The sequence below is a fragment of the Sturnira hondurensis genome, unplaced genomic scaffold (assembly GCF_014824575.4).
Source record: "Sturnira hondurensis isolate 20B ecotype Veracruz unplaced genomic scaffold, ASM1482457v3 Scaffold0002638, whole genome shotgun sequence".
Lineage (NCBI taxonomy): Eukaryota > Metazoa > Chordata > Mammalia > Chiroptera > Phyllostomidae > Sturnira > Sturnira hondurensis.
The window spans coordinates 15,452,043-15,466,507 of record NW_028075269.1 but is presented as its reverse complement, the minus strand read 5'-3'; the positions used below and the strand labels follow the sequence as shown (position 1 = coordinate 15,466,507).

Genomic DNA, 14,465 nt, shown 5'->3' with positions numbered 1-14,465 from the left:
CCGTTCTTTTACATGATTAAAAAAATTCATCTAATTATGTAAGTCTAGAATTTCCATAAACTTTCAATGGAGAATATTTTAAGCACAATTATCTTTTCATTATTTTAGCCATAAAAGAATAGATATATATTATATAAAAACATTGGTACATAATCATCTGTGAAAGTCGAATGAATAAATTGAGATCCAATATTCATATAGTAAAAAAAAAATTAACACAATATGGTGAGAAGTATATGTGACTCTTAGATTTGAGACTGGATTTTTGTCAATACTTCTGCCACTCATATGATCTGATATGGATTCAAAGGTATTTGGGGCACATTATACCAAGACTATAGTGATGGATAAGGCTAACAGAATTCCTCTCCTCAGGGAACTTGTAGTCAGGATCAGTGACTTGAACAGTCACTTTTCCATCATGCGTCCTTCTAGCTTTAAAATAACATTCACTTAATCCCACAAATATCTTCTGGGTATCTAATAGAGATTGTCCAGGGTTATAAGAGATACAAAGATAAATCTTAGCTAGCTCTTGATTGTAAGATACTTACAGTCTATAAATAACATTTTCAAATGGAGAATATATGAAACACTACAGGAAGATTTAGTTAATATCCCATGACAATGAGAAGTGAAAAATATTTCCAATGAGGGAAATCAAGGGTTCCTGGGGCAAAAATCATGCACAAAGTGGGTCTTGGGAGATGAAGAAGATTTATATGTGTTGAAGATGAGGGGAAAACGAGAGTTCTAAGCAGAGAGGATAAAAAAAGACTTGAGGAAGGAAAGACTCAGCAAGTATGTAATATGGCCCTCTGTGACTGGGTACAGTGTGGGTGGATGCTGTGTGTGTCCTATGTTCCTTTATCTGAATGGCCTGGTCTGGTGAAGTCCTCATTTATGAGAAGGCTTAGTCCCAATATTGCCTTCTCAATGTAGCTTTCTCTGCTTCTCCCCAATATTCCTTTTCAAGAGAACCCGTCACTCCTGCTATGGACCACAGCTTGGCACTGACATGCTCTAATATGGTAATTTATTTATAATTCTATTAGTCTTACCAGATTTCAGGTTCCTTAGAGGCAAGTACAATATCTGGCTTTTTAATCTTTATTGTATAGAAGTGTGTCTGGCTAAATAGATGTTGAGTTGAGTTAGAATCATGAAAAGGTTGGATTACAAAAATGGATTAGAACCAGGTATGGGGGGTTTTAAATGCCAGGTTTAGAAACTTAAAAAAAAACCCTTGAGCCTTTCTTCTTGAAAATAGCTAATAATTTTTTTTCTGGGCACTACTTTAAGTGCTGTGCATAATCTATTTTATATGGTCTTCAGAAGAACCCAACAACATAAGCGGCATTATTTCCACGTTAAAGTAAGGGACCTGCGGCCTAGTGTTTTGGTGACTAGCCCAGAATCAGAGTGGACCAGAACTTGAGCACTGGTAACATGACTCCAGAAAAAATACTTTTAACTGTGGTGGATGACTGTGCAGAAAAAATAATTTTGTGGAAATATCCAAGGTGAGTCAGAAAAAAAGAAGGCTAAGCCAAGGACCTCTACATGTAGACAATCACAGCAGGACAGGCAAAACAAGGGCTTGTGTTATGCTGGTGGAGTTAAAATTTATTTTAAAAAGAGGAAAAGTACTTTTTGATTATTAAAAGATTTGATAATTATTCCATGTAGGGAGAAAAGAAGTGATAGATTTTGAGATTTTTTTTGAGCTCATGTCAATTCAAAGAGGAAAATGTTATTCAAAAAAAAAAAAAGGGAGAACCAGGGAAGAAGAAATTTCAACAGGGGAGTTGATTATTTTGTGCTCAATAAAATTATACAAGTCTGAGTGTGACATCCTTTCATGATTTCTATTCCTTAGAAAAAAGTCATTGTTGATAATGCAGGTTATGATGTGCCATTGTTATCACTTGTATTCTGGCTTGCAGAGATATTTTTCAAGATGAAATTATGGCTTATTTTGGAAAATATGCAGCACTTGTAAAAGTTGTTTTTGTTAGAGGTTTAGAAGAAAAGCTAGAATGTTCACTAAAATATTCTTTAAAAGTAAATAGACCATCTTACAAAACTTAATTTTTTATCAATGGTTCCTCAGTGGATAACCAAACACATTTATTTGAGGAACTCAGTATTCTTATACATTTCAATCTTGATAAAGTGACTCTACTTCAGTAATGGGAACAACATAAAGTGTAATCTCACAGGGTCGCTGTGGATGTTGGGTTATAAATGAAATCTTTGCACAGCAAATATCATGTATTAAGGCCATAAAAATATTAGCTACTCTTGTAATATTAGTATTTTCCATTTTATTTTCACTAAATTTTCTCATAGTCTGTGCTATACGGGAGAAATATGAAAGTACTTAGTGTTTATTGAGAAGTAACATATTATCAAACTATTATTTTTTAGACCCTGCAGCAGTTAACATTTGCTTTATCTTACGGTTGGAGATGCTGAAAATAGGAACGGATTTGGATACTTTTTATATTCAAGTTATAGATGCTACACTTCCCTCATGGTACTCTGGTTTTGATTGTGAAAACAGGAAGGAAATGGATAATAATACAATATTGAAAAAGAAGGATATGTATTCTAGAACAGAGGGTCTTCGACATTCTTAGATACTGTAACACATGGAAATGCGGTGTTATCTGAGACAACCAAATGAATTTTCTTTATGACAGACATTTTAGTGTGTTTAGTTCTATCCTAAACCCTGGGAACTAATGTTCTACATTAAAACATTACTATGCAAATGAAATACGCTCTGAAGTCACAGTTCTGTAAGAACAAGTTCACAAAGACCAGTGCTTGACAATCTGGAATGACCAGCACGGTGGCGGCTGTAAGACACTTTGGCTGAGCTGTGATACGTGAAAGGTACAGCCTCTCCAAGAGGACTTATTAAACACCTCTTCATCCTGGTTCTGCATGCGTCCAGGTGCCCCCCAGACACGTTGCTGTTGGTGGGAAGCCTGAAAATAAAACAAACAGACAAAAAGGTACCCAGGAAAAAGCATCAAATGAGAACAAAGATGAGATAGACAAAATAAAGTCATATCCCTTTATAGAAGATGAACCTGAGGATAATGTCTATTTTAAAACACTTCTATCCGAGGCAGATATAAGAACTGGAGAAAGCGAGTCATTTACCTAATTTAAAAAAATTCTGGACTTTATGAATTCAAGATAAACACTCCAGCACAAGGTGTTTATCTTGATTGGACACTGGATATGGCACTAGGGAAGCAGAAAAATGTGGAGCCATTTGCCAGTGTTCTTAGGTTGCCAGACCCATTTGTTTTAGAAATCAGTCAAGTAGCTGTGTTTGCAGGGAGTGCATCAGAGATTAAAACAGCAGAAGAAAATGGAGCTGTGTTCGCAGGAGGAACTAATCTCATTCAGAAGATTTGGGATGATGAAATTCAATCAGATTTTTATGTCACTGGTCCAGAAATAATGCCTGAGCTTAATCCTTTAAAGAAGAAACTGAAGAAGAGATTTCCAAAGCGTACTCTAAATTCCACTGGCCGTGACATCCCCCAAATGCTTGAGTTATTTAAAACTAGACATGAAATTGAGGAGAAGAAAGGGAGAACTTTCTCAAGTTCAAAATACCAACACTGAATATGTCAAGTGATGAGATAACTGCCAATCTGCAAGCAGTTATCGATGAAGTTTGTAGGCACAGACCGCTGGATTTGGGACCCCTGGTGGTATGAGATTTCCTTTGTAGTTCGGAGAGTGAAGGTTTGTTACCAAAGATCAAGCCTAAAGAAGTAGAAACCAAAGGAAATAACAAAGGCGCTGCCCGAAACTGTAGTATTGTGAAGTTTTTTTTTTTTTTTATGTCGATTAAGATGCGGCAGAAAATGATAAAACTATAATTTTTTAATAAAAAACCATGCTTGAACTAAGAAGGCCTGAGTGACTGTTTCCGAGTTCTTCTAGTAACCCCTTTTGCTACAGGTTTTGTTATCTTTTATGATCATGGTGTTTTAACAATAATAATTCAGAAAATCTATAACAAAACTAATATAAACTCAAGTCAACATAAAATCCTTTTTTTCTCTTTAAAATTGGAATAGGGACATTGGTTTTACGTAGCAGGAGAACATGGGTCTATTTGTCCACTACCAGGGTTCGATGCGAGCAGAGCTGAATCACATCACGCGAGTAAGGAAAGGAAAGGAGAAGCCCTACTTAAGTGTAAGACAGGCTTATGTGGCTTTAATTGCAACACTTTAAAAAAGATATAGTGGTGATATTTTCCCATGGCTATAATAAGAATCAACAATGAGCTGTAGCTGCCAAGAAAGCTAATTGGGCTTCGATGACATTAACACCGAAATTAACTCTAGAGCAAAAGAAGTAACATTTCTTCTCCACGATGGAGAAGCAGCACCTAGATGACTGGACTCAGTCCAGAATTTAGGACTTTAGTGTGGGTAGACACGAACAAGTGCACTCTCGGGATTTTGCCACCAATGCCATGAACACTATCTATCCTGGGAAGTGCCTCATTTCTATATGCTGACAGCCAAGACCCCCAAAGCTAGTCCACCACCACCCTTGACCCAGAACTTAACCCAGCAGGAAAGGGGGAAAACAAAGGCATCGGGCCGAAAACATAAACTCAATTAAATATAAACATGTCGTTAGTAGCTGAAAATCGGACTGAATACAAGATTTAGCATCTAACCCTACAGTGCTCAGTATGGCCGTGGCCAGTCAAAGGTGGTCACTCGGTACCTGAAATATGGCTGGTCTAAGTGGAGAGGAACTGTAAATATAAAACACACGCTAAATTTTAAAGAGCTAATGTGGAAAAAAAAAGAATGTAAAATATTGCTGTTATCATCTTTGTATCGATTATATGTTGAGATAATATTCCAGGCATTTTGGTCTAAATAAATTACTAAAATTAATTTTACTTGTTTCCATAGTTTTTAATGTGCTTACTAACATTTTTAATATCCACATGCACCTTACATTATGTTTCTAGTGGATATTTTTCTAGACTAAGGTTCAGCACATTTTTCTGTAAAGAGCTAATATTAAATATGTTAAACTACTCAACTCTATCATAGTAGTGTGAGAAGAGCCATAGGGAAAATGTGAAGAAATTAATATGACTATTGTCCAATACAACCTGATTTATGAATATAAATTTAAATGCCATGAATTTTCATGTATCATAAGATATTTTTTCTTCTGATTTGTTCCTAACAATTTAATGCAAAAGCTATTCTTTGTCATATAAACACAGGCTGCTCATGTGTCACAATTTAGTTTGCCAACTACCATTCTAGACCTTACTCTGCATTTATTAACATTAGTCTTTAATGAAACAATTTAATCTGTATCCTCATCTGAAAATTGTGATATCAGTAGCTTAGTTATAGAGACCTCCCCACCATAGATGTTTCAAGTGAAATAACATGTAAATAACTTTAGAACTTGATATAAAGGAACAATAAAATTGGCCAAGAATAAAATGGAATGCTCCTAAAAATAGTATATGCCCTAATATTGGAAGTGTTTACACATAGGGAAATTTTTAGAAAAAGATTTTATAGAGGAAAATTAGACACTGAATATCTAATTTAATCAAATGTTTAATAACTTGTTTCCAAACCTGAAACATAGATTTTTGTTTTGTTGCATGTTAATTCAATTTTACTTGAGATGTTTTGAGTGAAAATTAAACAAAAGATCTCTGATTTTGATGTATGTCACAGAAATAATCAATTTATTATATTAAAAATTGTCAATTTATCAAAGAGCTTTGAATAAGAAACTGAGATATAATTGATGGCATTTCTTTTCATTCTGGTGATAGAATATGGTAAGGTTTTAACACAGGAAATTAGATTATAGGAAATAGATTGGTATAATTCTTCCTTTTATCTATTAACACATGATCTGCAATTTATCTGAACATGTAACCAGGGATTGGAAATAAGTTGATAATTAATATTTTAAGATGTACATGTCCAATATTTTTATCATCCTTGCCAATTGCTCTTATGTTCTTCAACTGAGTTATAACAACAGAATGATTGATACAATTATACTGAGTTTACCTTTCTTTGGTTACTAAACTGTTCTCAATTACTGATGGATACTTTTTACTGATTGAATTTGTGTGTGAATTGGTTTAAATTGCAGAACCATATTTCAAATACAAAAGTATGTCGAGCTATTAATTTTATGTTGTTGTTGTAGGTTTGAATGATGTTGGTAGTTGAAGCTAGAGCAAAAGATTAAATTAATTTCTGCTTTTGTCTTACCTCATCTTTTCTCTGTCTAATGTGTCTGTTACATTTGTCCTCATTCCAATAGAAAATGAGAACAACTCATCAGAATGAATGACCAGCCCTCATTAAACTGATGATTTTCAGGAAGATTTCCTTTGATTCCATGCAGTGAAACATTACCTTCCTGAACAATGAGTTTAGCAGTAAGAAATCCATAACTGATTACACGCCAATCAAATCAATCAGTTCATCTTCTGTCAAGGTCAAAAAGGTGGGAAGTGGAGTATCCTCTTGTTCTGACAAATAAATCAAACATGAGCTACACGCTTGGCTCCACGTGTCAGGAGCAAGTATTTCCAGAAGAATGCTCTGCTTTCTCAAATCCACATGAACTGCACACTTACAACTTTGTTTTAGAGGCTATAGGACATAGGGCAACTTATATTTTTTGAATTAAAAAAATTCAATCCTATGCAAATGCTTTCTAAGATCAGGCCATACGTTTCTCTCAAAATTTCTCCAGAGAGTACAGTGGCAGTTGCATAACAACCTTAATCCTTAAAGCTTTTATGAAAACTAAACCGGAAAGCAGGACAAACAAAAATTGGCAAACAAGGCCGAAGGGAATATATGGAGTCCACATTCACCATCCTCAGTGCATCTCTTGTTACACACTAAGTTGTCTTAGAAAGAGGGAGAAGCCGCTCACACTGATTGTCTTCATCTGTCTGGAGACAGAACTTCAAAGGTGTCAGTTACAGTATTTCATATTTTCTTGTTGCTAGTCTGGGCATGTAATTGTTGTCCTAACTAATCAGGAGAAGTATGTTTTGTATAGTTAACATTTATATCTCTGGTTGTATGGAAATCAAAATTGGAAGTATTTGGTTCCAATTCATAATATTATAGAAAAAAGTGCTTTGTTATATTGTGTTATGTGATTATAAATGTAACATATGCATAGCCTAGGTTGTTGGGAAAACACTGAAATAAACAAAGTAAAAATACATTTTATAGCCCCACACTAGCCAGAAATAACCACTGCTCATTTTAACTATATTTTCTTCCAGTATTTCTTCATAAGAAAGACTTTTGCATTAGTTTATTCAGTTAATATATAAGGTCTGGCACAAATAACACCCCTTTTTATTACAAAATATTTTATCACAATACATAAGCATGTAATTCTGTAGTATAATAATATCACACTCAAGCACACCATATGGTATTATAAGTAAAATGTTCAAATTAAAACTATAAATTATTACACCCATATTATTACCCTACCAACTACTGCATTCAAGCAAGTATTACTTCTGCTTGACCCTGTATATAATGCCAATACTATACTGTCATTTGGAGATATGATGCTGAATGAAAAAAGCATTGGTTTTTGCAATTGCAGAATGTATCGTTTAGTCATAGACAAACTAATGCAAAAAAGGTGCTTTGTGTTATAATAGAATGAGTCAGACTATGACAGTCACACTTCAAGGGAAAAATAGCCCAGAGTCGGAAGAAAGAAGAGAAGGCTTTGTAGAAGAACTACAGTCTAAACTTAGGCTTCAGACTGGGTGGCATTTAGTCTGATGAAGAGGGAGAAAAAAAAAATGGATAAGCACTGACTGACAGAAAGATTCAGGTAAAAAGCTGGGGTGTGTTCCAGGAAGTAAATAGCAGATAGCTATAGCTTCAGGGGGTGAAGAGGAGATTTGAAAAAGGGGAGACTGAGACAGTGACAGAGCCAGACTCCAGCATCCATGGAAGTGAGATATATTAATTAGGCCACAAACTAAAAAACCCTAAAAACAGACCTCATATACAAAATATCAAATATGATGGAAGCTTATTTCTCTTTCATGCTAAGAAAGGTCAGGGTTCTAGTGAGGATAGGCAGCTTCGTTCTACCAGGCCATCGGAGACCCAAGGCCCTTTTCTCTTGTGGCCCGCTCATCCCCTAGGGTGCTGTCTCTGTGATCCTATAGTCCAAGTTAGCTCACCTGCACCACAGATCTAGCTTCCCTTGCAGGAAAAAGAGATGAGGTGGACAACACATAATTTCCTGTCAAGGAACTGGCATGAAATTGTGTGCATTTCGTTGTTGAGAACTTGGCCACATGAGCATTTTGGAAGATGTCATCTCCAGTCGGGAGGACCAAATGCTGCAATTTCAATTTTGGAAGGCAGATTCCGTACTAAAAAGAAAAACAGCAGTGTATTTGTCTCACTGTGATATAAAGTCTGACTTCTATTTTAAGGATAATGGAAGGCCATTAATCATTTTTTTCCATATCACTTATTTTTAATTTATGTAATCATTTTAAACAAGGGGTATTATTGTCAGTTAGGAATTGTAGGACATACTCTTGCCTATAGAGTAGAAGATGAGTTGGATGCTAGCAGGAATGGAGAGAGAACTACCCGATGGGAGACTGTGACAAAAAAAAAAAGCAGGCAAGAGATCATTGTATCATGGGCTGGGATAGAGGCAGAGAAGTGATGAGGAAAGGAGCAATACATTTATGAGTCAGAATAAGTCAGTTATGAAGTAGGATAGGGGCTGGATGCTTAGTTTAATGAGGAGGGTAATGGTGAGGGAGAGCGAGGAATCAAGGTGTCTGTAACTGGTTGGATGGTGCCATTCACTGAGTATAACTGTAGATTTTGTACTATTTTAGTAGATCAAAATCTACTGGTTTAAAATGCCAACTCTTTCACTGACTCATGAACGTGTGGGCAGAGCTCAGCTAAGCCTCTTCTGCACATCTCAGTTGGACTCAGGCACTTCAGACCATTTGTGGGTCAGCTAGGATTCTAGGGGTGACTGTGACAAGAACATCTCTGCCTCCATTTTTTCATCAGCTGGCAAATTAGCTTGGGCCTATTCCCTTGAGTCCAGGAGATTCCAAATGCACAAAAATGAAAATGCCCCTGTGCACAAGCAGGTTTAAAGTCTCTGTGTCCTGTATGCATTAGTGTCATTGAGCAACACAAGGCACTTGGTCACACTCAGTGTGGGAAGTAGCCATAAAAATCTCAAGGACTATTATTGGAAAAATCTGTTAGCCTGATACAGAAAACTATGCACACAGTACAGTGGGAAACATTTCACTATACTTGAATTTTTGAGATAGAGAGTGTGAAGTTTCTTTCTGGGAACCAATTCTATGCAATTTTGAGCACCACTGCACTTCCTGGGACTTCATTTTCTGCATCCCTGGAGACTGACCTTCATTAACCGCAATGTCCTTTTGCCCTCTAAGATATAGAAAACTAATTGATTAGTGTTTTGCTTCTGGTAGTATAAACAAAAGGCCATTTTGAGACTTGGACTCTCATCTCTGCTTTCTTTCAAATAGAAGAGGAAAATAAAACATTTGGAGTAGTTTGTGTCTTTGTTCTGTTTGATTTTCTTTTCTATTGACCTGTGATTCCACAAGCCGGCATTGATTGTCCGATTGTGGTGGTCTACCTTGTCTTTATGTTGATTTTTATTTGTTTATAGAAATTAGTGTGTCAGCACTAGTCAGAAAATAAATGATCTTCTTCTATATTCCTTTTATTTTTTAGAAAAAGCCTGCCTAAAAGACAGTTTTGAAACATGTCCCTTACTATTCCTCACAATCATACCAAAGATGATGGCTGTCTAGGTTACATTTGTGACCTATCTAGTAAGTTGAACTCTAAATATTTAACTGGATAACTTAGTTTGTCTAGTATTAGCATGTAAATCCCTGCCTAATTATGATATCAGCTACTGTGGAGACACATGTGGCATCACTATTCAACCTACACCGTAGACCACAGGTCAAGGAACTGTATAAAAGTCTATGACGTGGATATAGAGCTAGAGGAAACAATGTAAATCACTCATTTTATAGGAGGACAAGAAAATGTAGGCATATTGGTCAAGATATATGGTGAGAAGACCGTATAAAGCGTAATTCACACCCAAGTTCAACTTCCTTATAAAAATCAGTCTGGGCTATGGTAATATTTCATCTGAAAGAATAATAGATTAATTATCTTTAATAGGCAAGAAGTTGCATAAATACTTTCTTTTGGGGCCATTGTAACTAGAATGGAGGTGATGTGGTATGGTGAAATTGGCCTTCTTATTACCTATCTGCCTTCTACCAGCTGTTATGACAAGCTCCTCCTTCTCTTGGACCTGCCTGATGCTGAACTTAAACCATGACAGTTCCTCAAAAGCATGTTAGCTTGTTCATTTCTTCCTGGTGTCTACCTTGGCTTGCTGACTCATTTGGAATGGTCTTGGGTTGATTATTGTTCTGTGAAGGATACATACAAATACATGAGCAACATTTTGTTATCTGTTTTGATAAAGTGGAGAAGGCTTTCTGCCCCAGATTTGACAGTTGTCCAAGTGAACTCCTGGGAAAATTAATACCTAGACTATTAAGCTGGGGGAGGAGATACAGGTTCTAGTTCATTTTTTTCATTAGTAAACTCTGTAGTCCTGGGTCTCAGTTTCTTCCTCTAAAATGGAGATAAAATATATATGCTTGGCAAAATTTTCAGGATAGTTAAAAGGGTTAAGTAAGTTGTTTTTAAAACAACAAATACAAACTATCCTACAAAATGCTACTTATTTAAACATCTAGAATATTTTTCAAATATGTGGCATATGTAATACCACATTTCATTACATTGACAAGTAGACAGGCAAAGAGGCTTCATGTAAATACGTAGTGAAGCCCAGTTTCCCTGTGGAGTCTTGGGAAGCAAACCCCTTGAGAACTAAATATAGGAAAAGAACACCAAACCTTATTATTGTTCCGTATCTTCTTCTCAAATGGTTGTCTGAGGTTTTACTCCAAGAGTTTAAGTTCTGTGGGCACCAAAACTCCCTCATCTATTGTTCAGTTACATGAATTTTCTTCACTCTCCACCTCCTTCTTCATTTTCTGTGTTTTCTTTAGACCCTCTTCTCTTTGAAAGCCATAGAGATAGAACTATTTATTTCTAAAGAAATGTGATATTTCATTCATATATATATTCATATATATATTCATATTCCATACAGACAGATGCAGATATCCAATCCAACAAGAAACACACACCCACACACAATGGCTGTAGTTGCTTATGAATTATCAGCTTGTGGATTGACACATGCACTCCTCATAAACTGAAGAATATTTTACACCCTATTCGTTGCATTATGCTTCCTCTTCCTGCCAAAAAATGTGTATGTGCATCCGGCTATAGAGGGTAAAACACACCATGTGGAGTATTCCTCAGTGAGAAGAAATGGGGTTCTGTCTTTCTTTAGATTTGATAAGCTGCTGATCTGTGGAGTTTCATTTTGATTTCATTACTGGGCAACCGGAATGAATTGACAGAGAAAGCAATCAACACACAATACACCCACTGGAACCTCTAATATGAAATGTTGACTGCTTCAGTCAACACAGAGAATTACCAAAGGTACTCAAAAGGTAAGTGACAGCCCAAATCAGCCACATGGTTCCGTGGACCACATCCTGTGTGCCTATTAGGGAATTTGAAGTAGACACAGGATGACAGGCTGCTTTGTCAATATAACATTCCAGGTAAATGCTCTGCCCATGCTGAGGTTTCCAAGCAAACACAGATGTTTGTGGTAAGATAAGAGCTTACTCAGTGTGTGTGTGTGTGTGTGTGTGTGTGTGTGTGTGTGTGTTTGGGGGGAGAAGAGGAAAAGGGAGTGAGAGAGGGCGAGGGAAAGGGATATTGACTGAATACTGGAGCCAGGATATGAGAAGTACTTCAAGAGCAACAACTGTTAAGTAAATAAATCTAATCCTTCTCAGCATGTGGAGTATTTCCTGTGCTACGGTATGCATCTGAAAGAGAAAATACAGACTCAGACTTCCGGGAGTTCACTGATCCATGCCTCGAAGCAGGCAATGATCCGTTGTTTATATAACAGATGTTTATTGAGCACTNAGAAGAGGAAAAGGGAGTGAGAGAGGGCGAGGGAAAGGGAAAGGGATATTGACTGCATACTGGAGCCAGGATATGAGAAGTACTTCAAGAGCAACAACTGTTAAGTAAATAAATCTAATCCTTCTCAGCATGTGGAGTATTTCCTGTGCTACGGTATGCATCTGAAAGAGAAAATACAGACTCAGACTTCCGGGAGTTCACTGATCCATGCCTCGAAGCAGGCAATGATCCGTTGTTTATATAACAGATGTTTATTGAGCACTTGCTACGTGCAGGCACGCTGTGCTGAGTAATGGAGACATAAAATTCAAAAAGTAATCTTCCCATTTGTGACACCATGGATGGACCTTGAGCCCATTATGCTAAGTGATATAAGTCAGACAGGGAGAGACAGGGACTAAATTATACCAATTATATATGGAATATAAATAAGTTAAACCCATAAAAAGCAGAGGGTAAAATGGTGGCTGCCAAGACATGGAGGTAGGGGATAAGATTGATGGGGTTTGATGGTACAAACGTGTACCAAATAGTAAATAAGACATAGGGATAATGCACAGTATGATAACTATAGTAATAGTATTGTTCTATAATTACATAATGTAATAAATGTAACTACTCATACATTGGTAATTATCAAAGTATATAAACGTATGAGTGTAATGTGCTGTACACCTTAACCTTACACAATGTACCTGTCAAATGTATTCAATTAAAAAAAATAGACATCATATCCATCCTCCTGGAATTTATCATTTGGTTAGGAAGAAATGAAATTAAGAAATCTGAGCCACTCTAGTGTTGGACAGACTTATAGACCCCTATCAGAGTCCCTAATCCAGATTTTGACACCAGTAAAGACTTTAGAAGAAAGCGAGTCCAAACCAAGTCCTAGGAGTTTGCCTGAGAAGTGGGGAAAGCCTGGTTCCCCTTTGCAGTTGAAGCTACACCAGTAATCCTGTGATGTTGAGAAAGCAGGAAACATTTTAACATGCTACGAAGATTCAGAATGTCTGTAGGTTCATTAGTGCTGGGGACAGGGAAGAAGGGTATAGATAGAACTGCCGAGGTCAGCAGGGCGCACATTCCAAGGAACAGTGTTATTGGCTTTTATACAGAAAGTAAAGAGATATTGAGGGGTTTTACCTGTGAAATTGCATGGTCAGATAAACTATGGAACAAAGTCTAAACATTGCTCTGACTAGCTACACACACACACACCCTTTAAATATAATTTTAAAACAGTTCTGGGAACTCAAAGGCGGGAGGAAACAAGGATTTAGACAATTTGTGAAATATGTATAGACAAGGAAACTTTTATTCTAACTCGAGTTTGGAAGTGTTGGCACTGGACCATGCTGCAGCCTGCGCTTCGGGAACAACCCAGTGATGGGAAACCTCTGCTCAAACCTTCGATGCTTGGCCGGGCTTTCCGTGCCGGGCACCCTTCTATGGCCAAGGCAGTTAGTTACAAGGCACTCGGGAAATCCCACTTTTCTCTCCAGGTGCTTCCTCTCCACTTGCTGAGGGAGACACCCCAGTACTTTTTCTGTTCTCTGTAAAAATGTGGAAAAATTGGATGCAGTGCATCTGGAGATTATCTCCAGCTATTAATATTTTCCTTGCAATGACCTTTGTAGGTTTTGGGGGATTCCCAGAAGGAGTTTTAATTTTATCCTTGGTAGCCACATATTTTTAGAAGTCTGAAATGTCTTCCACAGGTCAGCAGTGTGCTGTGCCTTTGAGGAGATGAAATGCCCCTTCTTGGTGTTTTCTTGTGGTTTCATTGACTCCATGCCCCAGGTCCACCAGCTATTAGTTTTGTGACATGAAGGTTCCATTACCGGTGAAAACTTGATTGGCAGAGATAACCATTGGCATTATAACCATTGATGTTACCCTTGTAACTTCTGATGTAAATTGTTGCTTGTTTCTGTTGGCCCCCTTCCCTTCCTGGCTATTGTTCTCTGACCAACCTCTAATCTAGTAAATGGTTCTCCTTCAGAAATTTCATTCCTTAGGCCGTACATTAGGATGTAATTTCAATAAGGAAAATACATTTTTTAACCAAAATACTAATTGGAGAGTTACCTGTAAGAATAAATGTTCAGAAGCCGTTGTTCAGAGAGTGAATTTGCTTAGGAATTGATATTGTACGCATCAGTGAAATATTCACAACCAATGTCAACAGAAATGAAGGCAACATTGTTGTTGACTTGTTGAGATGATTGA

General features: G+C 36.9%; 1 pseudogene; it reads left to right on the top strand.

Moving 5' to 3' along the window:
* The first annotated feature begins 2,845 nt into the window (after positions 1-2,845).
* LOC118983207 (39S ribosomal protein L1, mitochondrial-like) lies at positions 2,846-3,908 on the top strand (annotated as a pseudogene).
* Positions 3,909-14,465: the final 10,557 nt, after the last annotated feature.